Here is a 23191-nt window from a genome sequence, read left to right as displayed (position 1 = left end):
ATAATCAATTAATTGATGATTATGGTGATTGCCAGAGCTGTCAGTGTCTCTTGTTCTCTCTCTTTCACACCTCCCATAGCCAGAGGCCCGACGCTTGCCTGGCTCATGTAGCGAACACATATCACCCGACATCGTCTGCCAGGCTTTTGCTAGTTCTGCCAGCTTATTGCAAGACCCCAATATGAGCATGGGTCACAAAGATGAGACCTATAATGCACTCCAGTGGCTCCCATTCCTCATATGAGGAAGGATAAACATGTGTGAATGTAAGAGAATAGAAATAAATACAAACATCTATATAACCTAATTATATACCTGTAATAAGAGAAGAAAAAAACGATTCATATTTGAAATGTAAGATAACATTTATAGAGGAGTGCTAAATAATTAACTTACAATTGCACCGTGGATTATGCACCATGGTGACATCACCACCATTAGCAATCCCATCAGAGTGAGTGAAAACATGTTGAACAAAGACTTCTTTCACAGTATTCTTACCAACCTCGACTTTGAAATCCAGAACTCTTGCTTTCCATGCAGGACGAAACATATTTGTTGCTTTCAAGCTTTTTCTCCTTCTTGGCTGCATAAGAACCTAAGCACTTTTGCTTATCCTCTGCTCTTGCCACCTATAATCTGTAATGAGTGAGTTTGAGATTGAGATAGTGCTTATGCTACTACATGGTCTTCTTGGCACACTAATGGTGAGGCTAGTAGTTGGAGATAGTGTAAAGCAACCTCTAGAACTTCTTGGGTGGGTAGAAGACAAAGCTATAGGTATAATGGAGGGAGAATGAGTTTTGAAAGCCTTTCATAAAGGTAGTGGATATGTTTAATGAAGGGAGAGAGTTAGCTATCAATCAGTAAGTCAGGTGTTAGCAACTTGACGACTACTGGCAATGGGCCCTACTTTGTGAGACGAGGAAGCTACCTTATGAAAATGGGACAAAACTCAATATTTAAAAATGTTTTCTTTCATTTTTGTGTTATTTTCCATTCATTTCTACGTTGCGTAAGGTTGTTGCTCATTGGTCTCTCTCTTCAATAAGGCCCTCCAAATGACCTCCAAAATCTCCTAATGCAAAAGAAAGATTTCTCTTCTTCATAGTTTAAAAAATTTATCAATCATTGTCTCACCTCTATGTCAACATATGTATTCACTAGAAATACACAATATAACGTCGTGTTCAAGTATAAAACGTATTTTGTTAGCATGAATTTTCCTTTATTTATCTATACTATTATAATGGGGGAAGGGATTCCGACCCCTCTCCCCAAACACGTTCCCAAACCTCCTCATTCCGAAGCCTTCAGGGAGTGTAGTCTGAGCGAAATTGTGTGTGTGTGTGTGTGTGTGTGAGAGAGAGAGAGAGAGAGAGAGAGAGAGAGAGAGAGAGAGAGAGAGAGAGAGAGAGAGAGAGAGAGAGAGAGAAGCTTAGAAAGCTGGACTCTGGAGCCTGATAGGCATGTTGTGATTAAAGCTCACAACAGAGAAGCTGTCAAATCTACCAAAAGCATTGACTGAGAGAGAGAGAGAGAGGGGTCTGCTCAGGTGAATCGAGCATGCACTGGCGGAAGTGGGCATCGAATCCCATGCCATGCTCCTCGAAATTCCCTCATCTGGTCCAGCTCCTCTTCAGAGATCAGTAAGCACAACAATGGTCCAATCTTTGAGTGATCTCAACCAAATCTTGCTACAACTGCCTCACAGGATCGACGAGGTCGATGGGTGCAGTGGTGGGTAGTGTGGGAATTGCCCATGGCCGGGAACGCGCTTCGGTTGCATCGTAGAAGAGAAGCACACTGATGTAATAATCGAAGAGCATATTGTCGAGGGTGGAGAGCTGAAGGGTGGTGATGGGGGTGCTGGTGGTGAAGGTAACTGAGGGATGCAGGGGCTGGGTGGTGAGGTTGATAAGCTTGACAGGCTCCCGTGAGAGGTCGAGGGAGCCTTGACTGAAGATATTGAGGATTGTCATAGCGTTGCTGAGTACTTTGGACATTGGCAGAGGTGATGAGGGATAATGAGGCAAGAAGTAGAGAGCAAAGCTCTCCTTGCAAGAGTACACAAAGCTGCAGGTTTCAAACGGGCGAGAGGCGAGAGAACCACCCTGCCCCACTTAAGTTCTAGCCAATGTTCACAAAAAATCATTTTTCCTAGCATACAAAATTCCCTTTCTTGAATTTCTAAGAGAAACTTAGGTTTATTTTTGGGCTTTGACACTAATTATCTCTATTTTGGGGTGAAATTTCTCCTTTTTCCCTTGCCTTCACTCGGCATCTTTGAAATTGAAAATGGCATGATAATGGCGGAAGGGAGAAATGCGGAGCTTTTCATAGCCGAGGCTTGAGGCTAGAGAGAGAGAGAGAGAGAGAGAGAGAGAGAGAGAGAGAGAGAGAGAGAGAGAGAGAGAGAGAGAGAGAGAGAGAGAGAGAGAGAGAGAGAGAGAGAGAGAGAGAAGCTCAGAGAGATGGAGCTTGATAGACCTATGTTAAGTGTGAAGAGAAGCTTGGAACTCGGAAGCCAGACTTGGAAACAAGCTGCACAACACACACACACACACAAGCTCAAAGAGATGGAGCTTGATAGTACTATGTTTGTAAGTGTGAAGAGAAGCTTGGAACTCGGAAGCCGTACTTGGAAACAAGCTGCACAAAACACACACACACACACACACACACACACACACACACAACCTATTTACAGCTCTAATATAAACACCTTGACATTGCTTCCCAGAGACTAATTTTGGTGGCAAGAGATGTAGTCAGTAAGCGCCGTTAAGGGAGCTGCCTTAGTTTCATCAAATCTAGAAAGCTCTTGACGAGCATTGCGAGAGAGGGAATTTGCATAGACACGAGCTCTATGGAGGCCCATGAGCTAGGGAAAAGTGGTCTTAGAAGAAATGAGCTAGTCTTTGCCGGCAATCTTGCCAAGCTGGGCAGACGACTGGGTAACGTCCAGGATATCCTCCACCACTTGAAACAAGATATTGTCTGGTCATAGTTGCACAGAGCTTGGACATCGGCCTTTCAGTACTCTATTTTTCTCTATTTTGGTGTAAATTTTCACCTTCTCCCCTCACCCACCACCGGCATTTTTGAGCTTGAAAACGGCACGATATTAAGTTGAGACACATTTTCCCCGAACATTCACGCACAGACTCCGAGGAATGTTTCAAAAATCAATTTCACAAACATACAAATTCCCTTTGGGGTAGTTTAAAAATTCAAAGAGAAAATGTTTACAGCCCCCCTCCCCTTGACAACTGGTAGCATCTGCTTCCTCCAACGTACCTGGCGGCCTGCAACACAGGAAACAACGAGGGCCAACCGAGTGGTCTCTGTAGCTCTACGGTTGTACACACACACACAGGTGCTTCTTCTTAGATAAAGGCGGCACATTTTTTGTTGTGTGTGTGTGTGTGTGTGTGTGTGTGTGTGTGTGAGAGAGAGAGAGAGAGAGAGAGAGAGAGAGTATTGTTGATGGCCGTCCCACGTCCACCTTACACACACACAGAGAGAACTACCCTTTTGTTCTTTTTTGGGGGAATTACCAAAATACCCCTCTAATATTTGGAAACTCCCAAAATATCCCTCAAATTTCAAAAATTCCCAGAATACCCCCAATTTTTTGTCATAAATTCCCAAACTGCCCTTGAGATTTTCTAAGATTCCCAAAATATCCCTATTCTTGAGAGAAATCTCTCTAAAGATAAAAAAATTTGTAGCTTTTTATAAGAAGAGTGGTTGTCTATCAACACAAGATGCTAAAACTAGAATTTGAGTTGGTTATGTAGCCTTTGGAGATAAATTACTCCGTATTCTTAGACATAGTCTAAAAATATGAAGTGGTTTTCTATCAACACAAGATGCTAAAACTAGAATTTGAGTTGGTTATGTAGGCTTTGGAGATAAATCACTCCATATTTTTCGACATAGTCGTCATTTTTTGCGAGGGAATTTCCCTGCTAAGCACTCAAAGACGGATCTCAGTTATAAAAAATGAATAAATATTAGAAAATCTTGAACAATCTGACCAAAATAGATAATAGGATATTTTGGGATTTTTTTAAATTTGAGGGATATTTTGGGAATTTCTACATATTATGTTGTCCTTTTGAAAAGCACAACTTTTCGATGGGCTTCCTATCTTGTACGTCGTCTCCTGGATTGCACATTTGAATAATGCTCTGGTGAAGGTGATGTACATGGGCATTCTTCGACGCTTTTTGATACAAATGGATAAGATTTACTGGGTGCACACTCCATGGCAAAATGCAGGATATAAGCCCATGTGGCTCTCCTTAGCTTATTGGTCTCAATCTGTCAATGATTTTCTTGATCAATCTATCGAACATGGAAAGGGAAATAAATGCATCATCTATCGACCAACAGGCAGACGATAAGCAAGATCACCTCGATGCAAAATAACCAACAAGAGGCACGGTCCATATATTGTAGTGTAGGAGCCTTAAATTATAAGGGGAGCTACCAAGCTGAGCACCATAGCCACCATAATAGGAACTGGGAGCCCCTTTCAACGTGATTGTTGCCTTAAGGTCTCCTTGCTCTCTCTCTTATTTCTCCCATCAGTGAGCGTGAGCAATCATGCACACGTGCACCTCGAAGGCATTTGGAATTACACTAGATGCGGATATGGGGAAAGGAATTCATGATGATATGGTTCGCTAGGGGTTACTGAAAGAAAACGGGGTGCTTGGCATTGCCTTGGTTAACATGCAGGATCAAGAAGCTCTTGGCTGTTTTTAACATTTGCAAAGAGCTCCAAATGCAAATTGCGATGATATGGTTAGTCAAGTGGTTGATGAAAGAAAACGGTGTGCTTGGCTCTGCCTTGCTAGAAATGTATTCCAAATGTGGTGCACTTCATTAAGCACAAAAAGTTCTTGAGGAGCTTCCTTTCCGGAGATGTCGGGGGGAGAGAGAGAGAGAGAGAGAGAGAGAGAGAGAGAGAGAGAGAGAGAGGAATCTCTTGCCTATTTTTTGTTGCGATGGAGCCTCGCAAGAGTGAATTGATCACAATATATGTCCAACCGTAGGATTAGGAAGCTTTGGGCTATTTTGAGCAGATGCAAAGTGAGGGCATCTCTCTAGATGAAATGATGTACACTAGCACCTTATGCTGGTAGTCTTGCATTGTTGAAGGAAAATGTCATGCTTGGTATTCCGTCGGTCGACATATATGCTAAATGTGGTGCACTTCCTAGAGTACAAAAAAGTGCTTGAGGAGCTTGCCATGCGTGAGCATCGCTGGAAGCCTCACCATTCTAGAAAACTAGGTTATTTTTTTGGGGTTTGAGGGTAAGAGGGGCCATGCGGGCGGCCCTGTTTTACTATTACTATTACTATCTAAACTAACATAATATGGCGGAACGGGGAGCCCTTTACTCGTGTCGAAATCTGCAACATGAAGGCTAAACTCCAAAATTGAGAGAAGCCCCTGTGCACATGATAAAGAGGGAGAGAGCAAAAGAGAGGCAGGACGCCCAAGGCAACCGCCATACTGGTATATATTAAAAAGGAAGGCCTCAGATCCATGGGGCAGGATCTAAAGCTTTCCATGGTTCTTTTCACCTTTTCTGGCTAGGAACTGGGACCGTTTGAGCTACCAGCAATCCTGATACGCCACAAATTTTCCAGTGACTCTGCAATGTATCTGTCCTCGAGATGAGGTTTCTCGAGATGCGGGTTCTCTCTCTCTCTCTCTCTCTCTCTCTCTCCCTCTCCAGAATCCAGATTCCACATCTCTCTCTCCCTTTTTCAGACCTGATCCAAACGCTCTCTACACGATGGTATCCCTTTGTGCTGCTAATCCTGTGAACATGCTTGGCCAGGGCTCTTCATCAGCTAAAAGCGCTCTATCAAATAGCCACGCGAGAGGGTGCTCCTCCTCCTCGAACCTGCTTGGACATTTTTAAAAGAGATTCCACTTGATGAGCAGAGATTCCACTTAAAATCAGACTTCCATCATTTCAATGTAATCTCTCTCTCTCTCTCTCTCTCTCTCTCTCTCTCTCTCTCTCACACACACACACACACACACAAGAAGTGTTTCAATATAAGAAGTGGGGGATAATGCAGGTGCTAGAGAATTTGCTAACGAAAACTCTCTCTCTCTCTCTCTCTCTCTCTCTCTCTCTCTTGTGCTGAGCACATAAGCACAGCCAACCACTCTGCAGTCACCCACTGACCGTTCACACCTTTTCTGTGAGAGTTGCTGCTCTAGCCACCAGAAAAATCAAGCCCTGGAATTCACAGCCAGCCAACCAACGAGGGTTTTCCTCTTGTTCAACACAAAAATGCATGGTTGTGCTTATGTGCTCGTCTTCTTGGGTGACCGAAGGCAAACCTCTGAGCGGCTGTGATTATGTGCTCAAAGTTGCAGGCTGAACACCCACCAGGCCAGATTTCGTGACCGGCTTTATGTGCTAAAGCTCTCTCTCTCTCTCTCTCTCTCTCTCTCTCTCTCTCTCACACACACACACACAAGGCTTCAATATAAGTGGGGCATAATGCAGGTGCTAGAGGATTAACTAATGAGTGCAAGCTCCTGATTTGATCATCCGGAGATGATAGGATGCAATAATCACATTTTGGCTTGAGCTAATTAGGCTCTTAAATATCATAGAATACTGAGTGGCACTTGCAATGGCTTCTCGTTTGTAAAGGATTTTGTAAGTCTGGCCAATAGCTAGCTTGGATATGGGTTCAGGTTATTGTGTGTGTGTGTGTGTGTGTGTGAGAGAGAGAGAGAGAGAGAGAGAGAGAGAGAGAGAGAGAGAGAGGGGGGCGGTAATCACACCCTGACCCTACGAGGCAATAACCTCTCCACACCCCTCCACCCACCTGTGAGGCTGTGGCCACAACTTTCGGCTACCTACCACAATGGGGCAATCAATCTTGATGGCGAACTAGGATAGTATGTGGTCGACATCACCAGGGCAGCACAATGGCAGGCTAGTACTCCGGCCTCTGCATCGAAAGCAGGGGCTTCGTCACTTGCATGCAAGAGCTGGCGATGGTGGCCACCACTCCCCTAAAGCAATGACAGGGCGTGTGATTGTGCATCCAGCTGTCTCTCTCTCTCTCTCTCTCTCTCTCTCTCTCTCTCGCTCTCTGTGTGCAGGAGATGGCTCGCCGGACAAGCTACCTTCAAATTTGGAAGAGCCGCCGTATCGGAGTTCTAGGAGTAGGTTGAGGCGGGTAGAGCCATGGGCGGCCTGCCCGAAGTTTCCGAATAGAAGAATGTAGCCGCCCACAGTCCGGACGTTGGCCACAGGCGATGCTAGCAATGGCCGAGCTACAGGAGTTAGGCCCATCACTAATATGGCTGCTCACTAAGCACAACAAGCAGTTGGAATCGAAACCAAGCCACCAATTCAATGTCAGCTTGCAAGGGGTCGTGGAATCATGCGTTGTGCTCTGGCTTATATATTGGCGGGTAGTTATTGTAAACATCTCTAGAAAGGGGCTGGGCGGCATGCTGGTGGATGGTTGCTCTAAAGCTGTGCAGAAGGAATTCCTGTAGTGGAAGCTAAGTGCCCATTGAGTGGCCGCTGGCGATGATTGGGCGTGCTGGTCGTCCTTGCCTTGGAGCAATGGTCGCAAGAGTAGATTGGCGCCTTCTGTTCGTCCATGCAGCTAATAAGTAGAAGCTTTGTGGGGTCTGCAAGGTCAAGCGGGAAGGTGGGAAACACGAAAAATCTGCTTGGAGGTGGTGTGCGAAAGGCAGACGCCATCGACGGAGAGATGGCCGAACAACCATTTGCAAGGGGGGGGGAGCCATAGGGCGTGCTGATTCTGGAGGGACTTGGGGCTACCGCCGAGGTTGCTATTGGCCACGCTGCTGGGCGATTTGAGAGGTGGCTCAATGTATTGCACTTTGTAGAGCTCTGCCTCCTTGTTTACTCCGAAAAGAGAGAGATAGCCCCAAGTCAACAAAGGGCACGGCCAGCCAGCCAGCCAACAAACAGGTTGGAGGAAATGGTCTGCGGTGAGCTTCGAGGTCTTGAGCACAACACGAGATTCGGCCGGAGGATCAAAGGTGCAAAACGTGCCAGCTAGGTGAGAAACAGGCGGGAAGCTCAGGCAAAGCAACAGGCGGGAAGCTCAGGCAAAGCAAGAAGCGAGTTGGCTGGGAAAGATAAGGCTTGATCTACACCGGCCAGCATGCCATGCTCTGACCATGAAAAGAACTTGCCATGTTAGCACATGAAACTGCACATCTCCATTCGACTTGAATGGCTAGAGCAGTTGTGCTCGTGCTGTGAGAGAGAGAGAGAGAGAGAGAGAGAGAGAGAGAGAGAGAGAGGGAGGGGGGGAGAGAGGCTGTAACCACATCCTGATCCTATGAGGCAATAACCTCTCTACACCCCTCCACCCATTTGTGAGGCTGTTCCTACAGCTTTTGCCTGACTAGCTTAATGGGGCAATCAATCTTGATTGCGCACTAGGATACTATGTGGTCGACATCACCAAGGCAGCAAAACGACAGGCTAAGTACTCAGGCCTCTGCATCAAAAGCAAGGGCTTCGTCACTTGCATGGAAGAGCTGGCAGTGGTGGCCACCACTCTCCTATAGCAATGACAAGTCGTTTGATTGTGCATCCATCTCTCTCTCTCTTTCTCTCACTATAGAACTTGCAAAGCGTATACCGCATCTCTTTATCGCGTTTTGTAGAGAGAGAGAGAGAGAGAGAGAGAGAGAGAGAGAGAGAGAGCAAAATGGGGTGGCCAAAGGAGAGAGAGGGGTGCTGGAAGGATTTATTTTGTAAATTAAATATTACCGCATATATTATCGCGATTATTATCACGTATATTTTCGCGCGTATTATCACGTATATTATCGTGCATACAACCGCGTATATCACCTCAAAAATTTTTTAAAAAAAGAGAGCGCGGTATGCCGCGTTTTTTGCAGCATACCTTGCTCTTCTACTCCTACCGCCATAGCACTTGCAGTCGTATTCTCTCCTTCGCTCCCTCCCAAAGCTCACATCCCTCTCTCTTCTTCTCTCCCTCTCAAAGCTCTCTCTCTCTCTCTCTCTCTCTCTCTCTCTCTCTCTCACACACACACACACACACACACACACACACACTTTCTCTCCTTCACACACACACGCACGTACACACACGTGCACAATCAATCTTTGGTGGAGCGTTCCATCACTTGACGATCGTTGGAGAGGAGAGGACGGACCGCAAGAGGGCTTTACACTAGAGGACCTCAAGAAGACTCAACTTCTAGAGGAACACAAGAGGTAAACTTATACAAAATCCCCCCTCCCCATCGTCTTAAACACAAACACACGCACATTAGAAAAGTTAGATTCAAAGATTTTGTACATCTTTCATGTTTGGTGTAGGTGCTTCTTGCTTGCTCGATTGACTTCATTTTGCTTGTTTAATTGATTGTTGTAGGCGTGTGATTAGTTTGTAGATACTTGCTTGTTTGCTTGGTGTGTAATTAGGGAGAGGGAGAAAGAGAATTAGCATAAATTTAATGGTTAATGTTAATTAATGTTATTAATGTTAAATAGATGTTTAAGTAGAGAGAGAAAAAATCAAATTGAACATCACACCTACACATTAAACTTCTTGTATGTTTAGTGTTAAATTAGTGTTAACATAGAGTGAATTGATGTGTGAAAGATGTGTATGTTTAAATAGAGAAATAAAAATAGAGAGACAAAAAGAAAAAACTTAAACATTAGAAAAAAAAGTGATAAAGTATGATAAATTGTACATTAGAAAAAGAGTTTAAAGAAAAATTAGAGAGAGAAATATTCAATTTAGTGTATGTGAAAGTAGAGAGTGGAAGAGAGGAAAAGAGAGAGAGAGAGAGAGAGAGAGAGAGAGAAGAGAAATTATAATTAGAGGGAGGAGAAAAGAGATGAGTGAAGAGCAATTAGAGAGAGGAGAAGTGTTAAAATAATGTAAATTGGATGAGAGAGAGAAGAAGAGAGATTAGAGAGAGGAAAAGAGGAATAGCGGGTGTAGAGAGAGTGGAGATAGAGAGGAAGTAGGGAGAGATTGTTAGATTAGAGAGAGAAACAAAGATAGAGGGTGTAGACAGAGTGTGTAGAGAGGAAACGAGAGTAGATAAAGGGTATAGAGAGAGAGATTATGTGGAGAGAGAGAGAGAGTACAAAGAAGGTAGAGATAGATATTAGGTAGATAGTGGATAGATAAAGTTATGGTTTATAAAGAGATTAGAGTGTAGAGAGGTGTACATAGGTTAGATAGAGTGGGGGTAAAGATTATATAGATTAGGTAGAGAGACAGAATACGTAGAGAATAGAAATAGGGAGAGTTGAGATTAGGGGATAGAGCGAGTAGAGAGAAGATATAGAGATTAGATAGATAAGGTTAGTATTTGGAAAACGATTAGGGTATAGATAGAGGTGTGAATAAGTAGATAAATAGGATTTAGAGATTAAGTAGATTAGGTAGAGAAGGTGTAGAGATAGAGATTAGGTAGAGAGAGAGAGAGAGAGAGAGAGAGAGAGAGAGAGAGAGAGGTTAGGATGTAGAGGGAGAGTAGAGAGGGGTTAGGATGTAGATAGAAAGCCACAGGATACATAGAGTGTAGAGATAGATAGAGGGACTAAAGAGAGTGTAGAGATTTACCTCTATTTTAGCGCTCTCTCTATGTTTAGAATGTAGAGAGTCCCCTTGGTAGATATAGGGATTAGGTTTAGAGTAAATAGATAAGATTAGGATTTAAGAAGAGATCAGAGAGGTGTGGATAGAGTAGATAGAGATTTAGGTAAACTAGGTAGAGAGGAAGGATACGTAGAGAGTGTAGATAGAGATTAAGTAGAGGGGGAGAACACGTAGAGAATAAAAATAGAGAGAGTTGAGATTAGGGGATAGAAAGTAGAGAGAGGGTAGATATAGAGATTTGATAGATAAGATTAGGATTTAGAAAGAGATTAGGGTGTAGAGAGAGGTGTGGATAGAGTAGATAGAGAGGATTTAGAGATAAAGTAGATTAGGTAGAGAAGGTGTAGAGATAGAGATTAGGTAGAGAGAGAGAGGCGTGGATATAGGTTAGGATGTAGAGGGAGATTAGAGAGTGGTTAGGATGTAGGTAGAGAAACAAAGGATACATAGAGTATAGAGATAGGCAGAGGGACTAGAGTGTAGAGATTTATTTCTAGATCTAGCACTCTCTCTATGTTTAGAAGGTAGAGAGTCTAAGGGTAGATATAGAGATTAGGTATAGAGTAAATAGATAAGATTAGGATTTAGGAAGAGATCAGAGAGGTGTGGATAGAGTAGATAGAGATGGCGTAAAGTTTATGTAGAGAGGGAGGATACGTAGAAAGTGTAGATAGAGATTAAGTAGAGGGTAGATAGATAAGGTTAGGATTTAAGAAGAGATTAGGGTTTAGAGAGAGATGTGGATAGAGTAGATAGAGGGAGTACAAAGGGTGAGATAGAGAAATGGAGGATGCATAGAGTGTAGAGATAGATAGAGGGATAGAGAGAGTGTAGATAGAGATTAAGTCGAGGGTAGACATATAATATTAGGATTTAGGAAGCGATTAGGGTTTAGAGGGAGGTGTAGATGGGGTGAGATTAGGTAGAGCGTCAACACAACCTTGTCCTCCCAACCAACACCGCCTTGCACACACATTTAATCATTCGCACGATTTTGAGTTTGTTGAAGCTACCCACAACCCCAACTTTACAAACTCCTTGAGCAATTGCAGCTTCTCAAGGACACCAAATTTTGGTTTGCAGAAGCTCTAACATCCATCTAACTCAAATAGGAGAAGGAAGAACTCCAAAAGATGTGAGAAGCACATTCAATAGGGAAATGGTCAGTTTATCAAGAAGGTAAAGCCATTATCCAAGAGTTTTGAACTCCCAAACCGGCTCCCTCATCACCTACACCTTCTTAGGTTTTGTTCATTTTATCTTATCTTCCCTTTATCACACCTCGCTAGACCCTTACTCCTTAATTGAGATGTATCCAACACTTGGGGGGGTCCACCTTTCAAAAATACCTATAGCACGTGCATTAAAGAGGTATTTTTAAAACCCCGGCTATACACACACTCTTCATCATGAATTAAAAGACCACCCATCTTCCATTATTCAGAAGGAGCTTTGTAATGTTTTTTTTTTTGGTGCCATAGGTCATATCTGACCTTCATGAATGATAATTAAATCTATCTGCCTATCTATATCTACCTATCATAGATGTCATATTGAGAAGAATGCACAATCATTGAGAATGTAAAATGGACGCGAGCACAAACATGGAAATTGCAATGTAAATGGCAATGGAAATGCTACAAAGTTTCAAATACAATGCTTATCTTAAAGGTTATGAGTGTGCTCCTAGTACTAGAACTATGATCATGCACAAAGATTCTTAAGTCAATCATCAACTACATCAGCTTCCAAATCACTGGTTGATTTGACTCAATCTTCAATGTCAAAGATGAGTATACAAAGCCTCTACAATAAATAGATCTCCTTGTGAGAGAAGAGTATAAAGAAGAAGCGACCAATATTTGTTGATGTGAACTATGTGCTTGAAGAAGACAGTCATAGGCCAGATAACTTTATACAAGTCAACAATAAAGATTCTCATCTGGGCCATCCAAATTGGATGGACTAGATGAGCATCTTTATTTTTGAAAATCCATATGGCGGTAATATGTGGGGTAATATTCGAGGTAATATGTGCGATAATATGTGAGGTAATATTTGCGGTAATAATCGTGGATATATTACCGCTTTTATTATCGCGTATACTGTTGTCAAACCACTACAGCGTCCTTTGCCGGTGTTATTGTAGCACGTGCAATATTTTCTCTTTTTATTTTCCTTTGTTAATTGATGAGAGTCGCAATGGAGAGCCCACACTGTGGCTAGGAGAGGAAAGTGTGTAGATTTAAGTCATGGCTGAAAATATGAGAGAAGCAAGGTCAGATGTGATCAAGAGCTGAGCACTCAAGTAGTGTGTGGTACTCAGACTCTCAAACTTGCAGTGTGCACAATGTGCACAATCGATTTGACACTTCTCCATTGTCCCAATGCCCTGTCTCACATCGAAGGGAATAGGGGCTAAGCCAAATGGCTGCAATAGGGCGTATCATCGAGAACGGGATACGCTCAAACATGTAAATGTGAGTACTATTTTCTCTTTCAGCAAGAACATGGTTTTGTAGTTGGGGGAAGTATGGGTGGCATAATGTATAAAGCGTGACCCACCGGATTTCTCCCAAGCCATAATACATTGCATTGCAGAAAAGCCTCATTCACTTGGGAGTCAATTGAAGCATCATGTAGCAATTGTAATGCATCCCATCTCCCAAACCACTTCTTTATGACTTGCATCCATCCCGTGCTCAAAGATCTTGCTTTTATGCGTCTTTTGAACTTTTTTGCTTGCTTCCTATGTAATTGTTTTCTTGCTTCCTATGTAATTGTAGGAAGTCAATGTGAGGGGTTTTGATGCATCTTTATCATGTACTCCACAACCCTTTCCATACGCATAACCTCAATTGGAAGAGATCCTGACTCAAGAAGTAGGAGCATATATGGTGTTCTATCTTATCTTGGAGAAAGTTTGTAAGAAAATGATTTTAGACATTCTCAAACTTTTTCCAAGCAGACTTTGAGATTCTCTGTTGGAATTAGGGTTGCAGAGAAACACACACAGCTTGGAGAAGATGAAGGAAGCTCAAGGCACACAATAGAGAGTGTGTTACTTAGTGTGCAATGGAAAGATAGTTAGCCCTAGAGTGATGGGCGTATATACAATGCACGGGGGAAAAAACCTCCTAAAGAGGGAGAAAATGCCCCGGCGGTCCTAGTGTGTTCACACACATCACTACCATATGTATATGGTAACAAATCCCCCCTGGAGTGATGCGGTGAACGAGAGCTGGCACATGAGTAAAGGGAAGTGCCATGCCCTGAGGACAGGATCATTCCACAAAGGGGAGTAAGCCCAAAGCTTTGCGAAAAGCTTCAAGCTTCTCACGAGACAATGCCTTTGTGAAAAGATCTGCAAGGTTGTCCTGTGTTGGCACATAAGCCAAGCTGATCTCTCCTGCTGAGAGCCTCTCCCTGACATAGTGGTAATGCACCTCAATGTGCTTTGTGCGAGCATGAAAAACTGGGTTCCTCGCAACTGCCAATGCGCTCTGACTGTCAGTGTAGATAGTGTTGGCAGTGTCCTGTCCAACACCCAAGTCAGCCATAAGGCGTCTGAGCCATACACACTCAACCGTAGCTGTGAAGACTGCCCTGTACTCAGCCTCACAACTCGAAGTGGCCACAGTAGGTTGCTTCTTGCTCAACCATGATATACATGAACTGCCAAGCATGAAACAAAAACCACTTGTGGACACTCGCGTGTCAAAACAACCAGCCCAATCTGAGTCCGAAAAAGCATGTAAGTCTGGCGGCAATGATCCCCCCTTGGGATAAAACAAGCCAAGATGTAAAGTGCCACTAAGGTAGCGGAAAATCCTCTTGACAGCCTGCCAATGCTTAGACCCTGGGCTATGCATAAATCTGCTGACCTGCGAGACTGCAAACTGAATATCTGGCCTCGTGTTGCATACATAAATGAGGCAGCCAACAGCAGTTTGGTAAAGAGTGACATCAGCAGGATTGCCAGCATCATGTAGACTCAACTTCAAACCTGTTTCCATGGGAGTGGCAATAGGTTTGCAATCCTCAAGTCCAAACTTACATAGCAATGTCTCTATGTAACTTTTCTGACACAAGGCAATACCACCATCACACTGCTTAAACTGTATACCCAAGTAATGATGCAACAGCCCCAAATCTTTCATCTTGAAAGTAGCATTCAAATCAGCCTTAAATTCAGCAATATGTCTCTCATTTGGTCCAGTGATCAGCAAATCATCCACATAAAGAACCACAATGAGAAATACATCATCCTCACGCTTTACATACAATGTGCTTTCTGTTGGACTGTTACGAAAGCCTCGTTTAACCAAATGAGTGTCAGCTTTCTCATACCAAGCACGAGGAGATTGCTTCAACCCATACAAAGCCTTCTTACATTTGCACACTTTGTCCTCTTGTCCTTTTATGACAAAACCGCGAGGCTGCGTTACATAAACTTCCTCAAATATGTCACCATTCAAGAAAGCAGTAACAATGTCTGATTGATGTACATCCCAACCAAAATGAGCTGCCAATGCACATAGAAAACGCACAGTAGTCATACGAAAAGTGGGAGCAAAAGTCTCTTCATAATCTATGCCTTTTTGTTGTGCATAACCCTTTGCAACAAGTCGAGCCTTATGGCGATCGATCTCACCATCCGGCTTGCGTTTCAACTTGTAAACCCACTTCGTACCAATGGCCTTTTTGCCAGGAGGCAAATCACATAAAGTCCATGTGTCATTCTCTATAAGTGCATCATATTCTGATTTCATGGCAGCAATCCAATTTTTTGAATTTTGTGCTTCATCAAAAGACAGAGACTCCTCAACATCATGTAAACTAGACACAGCCAAAGCATAACAATCTGATGCATAAGATGCATGGCGAGAGCCTGAACGAGTACGACTAGATAAAGGTGCATCCAATTTACTGTCACGCAAAGTGTGCACCAGCCATTTTGGCATACCTCTAGCCTGCTCATTTTCAGCCCTTTCCTCATCAAGTACATCATGTACATCTGCATCAGTGATAGGCTGTTCTAAAACATTTTCAGAAACCCCCATAGGCTGTACATTTGCCTCATTGGAACTTACATTCGTATTTCCACCACTGAAAAGAGGCAACAAAGTGTCATAAATGTCCTGGGAGCTTACATTACTGTCTCTAGTACATGACAGCAAGGGCTGAACAGAATCTTCCACAAACACTACATCCCGTGAAACCAGAATACGTTTTTTTTGCGGATGATACAACCTGTAACCTTTGCTTTCAGCACTATAACCAACAAAAATACATTTGACAGCCTTATCATCCAATTTTCTGCGCTGCACTTGTGGCACCAAAGCATATGCCAAACAGCCAAAAACACGCATGTGCTCAATAGAAGGCTTTCTATCATGCCATGCTTCATATGGAGTAATAGACTGCAAAGCTTTCGTAGGACACCTGTTAAGTACATAAGTGGCACACATGATGGCCTCAAGCCAAAAAGAATGCGGCAAAGCTTGACTTTTGACCATACATCGTGCCATTTCCGTTAGTGACCTGTTTTTCCTCTCAACAACACCATTTTGCTAAGGTGTATAAGGCACTGTACATTGGTGTTTTATCCCACGACTAGCCAGAAATGCATTAAATTCATGAGACATATACTCCCCCCCTCGATTGAAACGGAGGGTGCCCATAGTACATTTTGAGACATTTTCAGCCATAGCCAAAAATTGTTTGAAGCACATAAAAACTTCGGACTTCGCTTTAAGCGGAAATACCCATGCATGCCTGGAGTAATCATCAATGAAAGTCACGAAGTACAGGTAATTGCCCAAGGACGGAGTTTGCATGGGCCCACAAACATCACTATGCACAAGCTGCAACCTGCATGTGGCCCTAACTGAACCATCCTTTGGAAACTTAGAACGCTGCATTTTACCCAGAATACAGCCTTCACAAACATGTTTGACAGGTGTTTCAAGAGGCGGCAAAGAAGCAACCATATCAGATTTCTGCAAACGCAGCAAACTGGCAAAATTCAGATGACCAAAACGTGCATGCCAAAGTTTTGCATCTGAAATAGCCCTTGAATCTGCAACAGCATTTGCAAAATTTTGTCCACACTTGTCATACAAAGTGAGCTTATACAGCCCACGGCACAAAAGCCCAGATGCAACAATTTCATCACCAAAACTGAGATCATGAACTGTACATCTGTCATCCACAAATTTGACTACAAGTCCAAGTCTAGCAAGTGCGGATACAGACAAGAGATTCTTCTTGATCCCAGGTACATAAAGTGCATCAACAAGTGTGAAGGAACTGCCATTAGCAGCAGTGAGCACAATCTTTCCAACTCCCTGAACTGGATAAGAGGCGTTGTTGGCACAAGTGACTGAATTCCCATGAGGGACAGACTCGAGAGAGGTAAACAATTCACGATGTGAGGTAATGTGCTTTGTAGCACCACTGTCGAAATACCACACATGTGAATCTGCAGCAACTGACAAGCATGCATCATGGACAGCAGGATTGTAAGTGCACTCTGCGCTAAAAGCCCATTCTGCATCAACATCAACATCACAATCTCCTTTCACAGAAGACTCAACAATGGCTGCATTTGTAGTGGAACCAGCATTTGCAGTGGAACCACCCTCTTTCTTCTTGGCCTCTTTGGCCTTCAACTTAGGACACGACTTGATCAAGTGATCATTGGCTTTACAATAATGGCAACGCATCTTCTTTTTGCCCTTATCACCAGAATTGCCAGACGAAGTGCTGACAGCAGAAGCATTAGGAACAGAATTTTTGCCACTCGCAGCAGAACCATAAGAAGTGGCTGCATTACTGTTACCACCCTTTCTTTGAGAAGCAATAAAAGCCTGTTCAACTGCACGCTGCCTAGTCCTGTTTTTTCTAGAAAGTGACTCTTGCAACAGCAATGTGCATAATGCATCAAACTTGACAACTTCAGGATTTCCTTGGGTCATGAGTCTCCAAGTACTAGCAAAAGTCTGGTAGGAATCTAGTAAGGCATCAAGAACAGTCTGCACAAGGGAACTGTCCGAAATGACTTCACCTGCAGAAATGAGTTGCTCATTGATATCCTTGACACTAGCAAGGAAAGTGTCCATATCATCTTCCTCATGCATAATCTTCGACTCTAGCTCTTTACGCAGCAAAGCAATTTTAGCCTCATTGCGGCTTGCATAAAGACCTGCTAGAATATCCCAAGCCTGTTTTGCAGATTTTGCTGAACGGATGTGAGGAATAATGGTGCGCTTCACAGACAACGCAATCAATGCATGAGCCTGCGCATCCTTAACATCCCAACGAGCTTGTTCTGTCGTAGGCAAAACAACTCTAACAGCTGCAATCCTTGCAGCAAGACCTGCAACATCCTCAATATCGCCTACATCTTCAGAACCAGGACGTACATCAATGCCCTGCACAATGTTCCAGACACCTTTTGACACAAGAACATGTTGCATCATATAAGCCGACATAGGGTAGTTGTCCCCATCCAACCTGTCCTCAGCAGCAAACATCTTGAACACGTATGTGTTGTTGTTGTCAGTCATGGTAAATGCTGCACCTGATGTGAAAACTGCCCGAAAATAGGAGAAATGGAGCGGGAACAAGTTGTGCTATATAGCACAATCCGTAGAAGACTATAAGGCACCTGTTATGCAGAAAACGGCACTGACAGAAAATCTGCACAAAATGACGAAATAGCCTGTGCAGTACTGCCTGTAGTGGAAACGGAGGCCGAAATGAGCCCAAATCAAATTTCTAAGTAGACTAAGCTCTTCGAGCTTACCCAAAATATTTGTCGACCTGCGAACGCTCGCCAAAGCTCACTGAAATCGGAGAAAGTGAGAAGGCGTGTGCTGGAGCAGCTGGCGACTAAGCCCGGGAGGACGTGACCTGCTCTGATACCAATTGTTGGAATTAGGATTGCAGAGAAACACACACAGCTTGGAGAAGACGAAGGAAGCTCAAGGCACACAATAGAGAGTGTGTTACTTAGTGTGCAATGGAAAGATAGTTAGCCCTAGAGTGATGGGCGTATATACAATGCACGGTGGAAAAAACCTCCTAAAGAGGGAAAAAATGCCCCGGCGGTCCTAGTGTGTTCACACACATCACTACCACATGTATATGGTAACATTCTCCCGCCCCATAGTTCAACTCCATAAAGAAGAACCGGTGTCACCAATGCATCAAAAAGGTACTTCTTGAGAACCCAACACTTGATGTTTCCCACATTACACATATTCTCAAATGCATAATATGCTCTCTTTCTTGCTTCCAAACGACGCATAGCACGTTCCTTGTGATTGGACGGAGCCTCAAGGCCAAGGTACTTAAAGCTCTCAACAACTTCAAGTGTCTCATTGTTGTACACAATGCATGGCTTCTCCTTATGGTTGGTTTCCACAAGCATAACCTTTGTTTTGAATTCGTTCACAATTAGCCCACTATGGAAGCAAAAGTTCTCAAGGACAATCATAAGCTTTTGTGCATCTTCTAAAGGTTGTGCTAGAAGCACTCCATCATCTACATACAACAAAAGCATGATTACCGCATTGCAAATAGTGATCTCTTCTTGCATAAAGTCAAGTACCATTTGTTCCAATTGATCGATGCATAGACCAAAGAGAGTTGGTGACAACAGACATCTTTGTTTGACCCCAATAGTGCTTACAATTTTTTTTGGAATTCCTCTTCCCATGCGCAATTGACACATCCCCTTCTCGTAGATTCGAGAAATTGCAAGCATAAACTCACTTGGTACTTGGAGTTCTTTCATCCTTCTCCACAAATTGTTACGTGAAATTATATCAAAGGCTTTCTTGAAGTCCACAAAACAACAATACAATTGCTTTCTTTTCAACTGACTTTCCTCCATGAGAACACGAGGAGTAAAAAGATGATCAATGTGTGTTATGCAATTGACGAAAACCCGCTTATCCTTTTGCACACTTTTCATTCTCTTCAGCCTAATCACTCAATTTCATCTCCATTATGCACTCAAACAACTTTGCCATAAGAGACCCAATCATTATAGTCCGATAGTTTTTTACATTCTTTACATTCCCTCTTTTATGCAAAGGCTTAACCCAGTTAGTACTCTAATCATAAGGCATACCATGTTGAAGTGCAAGGTTGAACATATCACACATCCACTGGTGGGTAAAATATCCCGTCCAATTGATCATCTTCGTCTTGATACCTTGAAGATCTCCTGCTTTGCGAGTGGCCAACTTTTCAAGCCCACCGCATACATCCTCAATAGGAAAAAAAGACGCCATACATGTGGGAGTGAACCATAAATTTTATTTTTTTAACATTTACTATCTCATACAATTGACTACAATGTGTATATATATCCACAAAACTCAAGTTACCAAAATTCTCAACCCGTTTGCCCCTCAAGTTTCTCCAAAATCTTCCACATGCATGTACCTTTTCTTGGACTTGAAAAAGTTGTTTCTTGACTTCCCATCTTCTTCTCTTCTTTTGAATCAATGCCTTGTATGTATGCAAGTGGCTTTGATATTTTTCTTTGTCCATAGTTGCATCAAGCTTTATCAAGGACTTTCTAGCATCTTGGCATTCTTTATCAAACCACCTTTTGCATGATCTATCTTTGTTGATACCATGGAGATGCTTTATGGCAAAGCATTGTTCGGCACAAGAACAAATAACTATCTTGAAAGCTTCCCATTTAGTTTCCAATGGTGAATCATATAGAAGCTTTGTCATCCACAACTTTTGCTCAACTATTTCAATGTACATTGGTGCCCATTTAAAATCCATATATATAGTGATAATTTCTCTTTTCTTTGACTGAGATTATCATGCTTAGTTGCTTCTCCACATGCAAGGTCAATACATAAGTCCGATGGTCTAATTATGGGGTCCATTGGCCAAACATAAAACTCTTTATGCGATACATGATGGCTATGGAGAGTATAGCATACAGTCAATCACACTATCTCTATTATGTTTTCTACATATAAATCCATTAGTTCCACTCCACAAAGATACACCATTGGCAATGCGTATACCCGTGCTATTACACAAGTAAAAGAAACTTTCCATAGTGATCCGGATCTTTTGCATCCATTGAAGTACGATCATACAAGTGAACTTCCTCCAACTCCCTTGAAATGTATGGCATATCAAATTGTTGAGTATCATGTTGCAATGTTTTTGTGTGAGTATTCATATCCCCAAATACAATAACATCACCTTTGCCTTTGAAATAATAAATATTCTCTTCTAAATTTAGAAATGGCTGATCTCTATCCATGTAAGTATAAAAGGGAAAATCATGATGAGGAATGTAGGAACCGGCTACAAAAATGGGTGCTCTTTTTCGTGTCATATTTTCAGCCATACATAACGTTCGTACTTGTCACTTTTCACAATTGATACAAAATCTTCCAGTCCTTTCTTAACCATACATGCTACCCCTCCTTTCCCTCTTTGTTGCTTGAGATTCTTTGACCACATCAATGAATGTACATTGTAATCCTCCAAGCCGTTAATCCTTTGTGTATCATGCTCCCAAGTTTCATTAAGAATTTAAACGTCGGCTTTGCTTGTTAGTATATCAATGCCAACCCCCGCATTCCATGGGTATCCATTGCAATTCTAAAAGCATATTTCAATTTTAACTCGGCCTCATAGGTTGTGCATCCCTATTTTCTCGAGGGACTTACCTCCTCCTTGGGCACATTTTCTTCGTGAAAGATCTCCTTGTTTTGCTTATTCTTTTCCTCATATGCCTTGTGATACATATTTTTTTGCTTAATAGTGCAATATTCACATAAAAAATATTTTGTATTATATCCAACTATTATCAAGGATAATCTTTCGTTTTGTCTCATCCGGCATGGTGTATACAATTGGCCATTCTCGCAAGCGAGGAGCTTCTTGCTTACCCAGTCTATGTGCCCCATAGACCACAACTCCGGACATGCCAAAGTGGGTTTTGAAGAAATCTTTGATAACAATGGCAAGAGAAGGAGGCATCTCTAAATTCTCTTTGGGAATTCCACGAATAACAATGTAGCTTAGGAGCAAAACAATGTTCTTGGAACGTCGCTCTTGTTCCTTCAACTCCTCCACATCCACATTCTCAACATTGTTTGTTTGAGCCAAAGCTTGCATGGGTGAGGAATTAGGAACCACATTGTTACCATATACATCAACCCCAGACTTCTTTATGTTGAATCGGAGGAAGAGAGCGCAGGTAGACGAGAAGAGAGAGCGACAACACCATCATATGCAAACCCCAAAGTGTGTCTACTGATCACACGAGATGCGTTTATATAGAGGGGACCAGGGTGCTATATATAGAGATACTATATATAGCTCAACACCCCCACTCAAATGAAGGTCCCTAACTGTGGATGAAAAAACCCTTGGGGGCTCAAGGGAAAAACCCACAACTCTATATATACCCACCGTTATATTAAATTATTTTAAATATTCATTTACAATGTTCAAAGGAGGTACATCACTCCTATTTTACAATGCCCTTTCAAGGGTCTTTAACAACCCTATATATACAGTTGAATTGATGAAAATTCTTCAATATCTTTGAAAACCTTCAATATCTTTGAGCAGCTTGAATATCTTCGAGCCTCTATACACACTGCTTGATGTGACTTTCATCTTGTAAACAATATGAACTCACGAAACATATCGAGACGTGAAGATTAGAAATAACCACATCACATTGTCCTTAGAGACGGTTCACGATGCCGTTCTAAAGACGACATAGAAACAAACGCAACGACAATGCAATCACATATGCAGACGACATAGAAAAAAAAACATAATATCAATGTAATCACATGTGCACACATATATACAAAGCCGGCATATAAAAACACAATGGGGTCCCTTTGTATGAATGCAAGCAAAGAAAATGCATTCCATGACAAAAGGTTGACGAGACGATAAGGCTGACGAGACGATAGATTTTCAGTGAGACTGACGAGAAGATAGAGTTTCAATAGCCAGACGAGACGATAGATGTTCAGTTGCCACACGAGACAATAGATTTTCAGCTATGCTGATTCGTCAGCATCAATCTTTTATGAGACATGAAAACTTCAATGTAGCCATAAGTCATTTTGCCATGTCGAAAGGCTTCATGCTAGCCATAGTACACGGCTTTGACGAGACGAGAAGAAATCCTTTTAACCATAAGAGAAGGCTTTGAAGACATAATTTGAACGTGTTTCCATACCGTAAACATGACATTGGACGTACTTATGCATATCAATGCCATGATCTTGAGACGTATTTCATCTGCATCAAATCCAAATAGACGAAAGATCAATATCAAGAACACTAGTTGTGACGATGCCAATGACGAGCACAACATATTCATATCTCATTTTGACCAAACCAGTAACGAACTTGCCAATGAAGTAAGGATGTGGCTTTGTCTGCATGAAAATTAAATGAAAAATAATATTCATAGTAT

General features: G+C 42.5%; 1 pseudogene; it reads right to left on the bottom strand.

The window, feature by feature from the left end:
- Window positions 1-6817: 6817 nt before the first annotated feature.
- LOC147456124 (uncharacterized) lies at window positions 6818-12252 on the bottom strand (annotated as a pseudogene).
- Window positions 12253-23191: the final 10939 nt, after the last annotated feature.

Source organism: Adiantum capillus-veneris, chromosome 6 (genome assembly GCF_014529385.1).
Source record: "Adiantum capillus-veneris isolate H3 chromosome 6, ASM1452938v2, whole genome shotgun sequence".
Classification (NCBI taxonomy): Eukaryota; Viridiplantae; Streptophyta; class Polypodiopsida; order Polypodiales; family Pteridaceae; genus Adiantum; species Adiantum capillus-veneris.
Note: the sequence above shows the minus strand (reverse complement) of the source record. Positions and strands in the feature narration are given on the sequence as shown.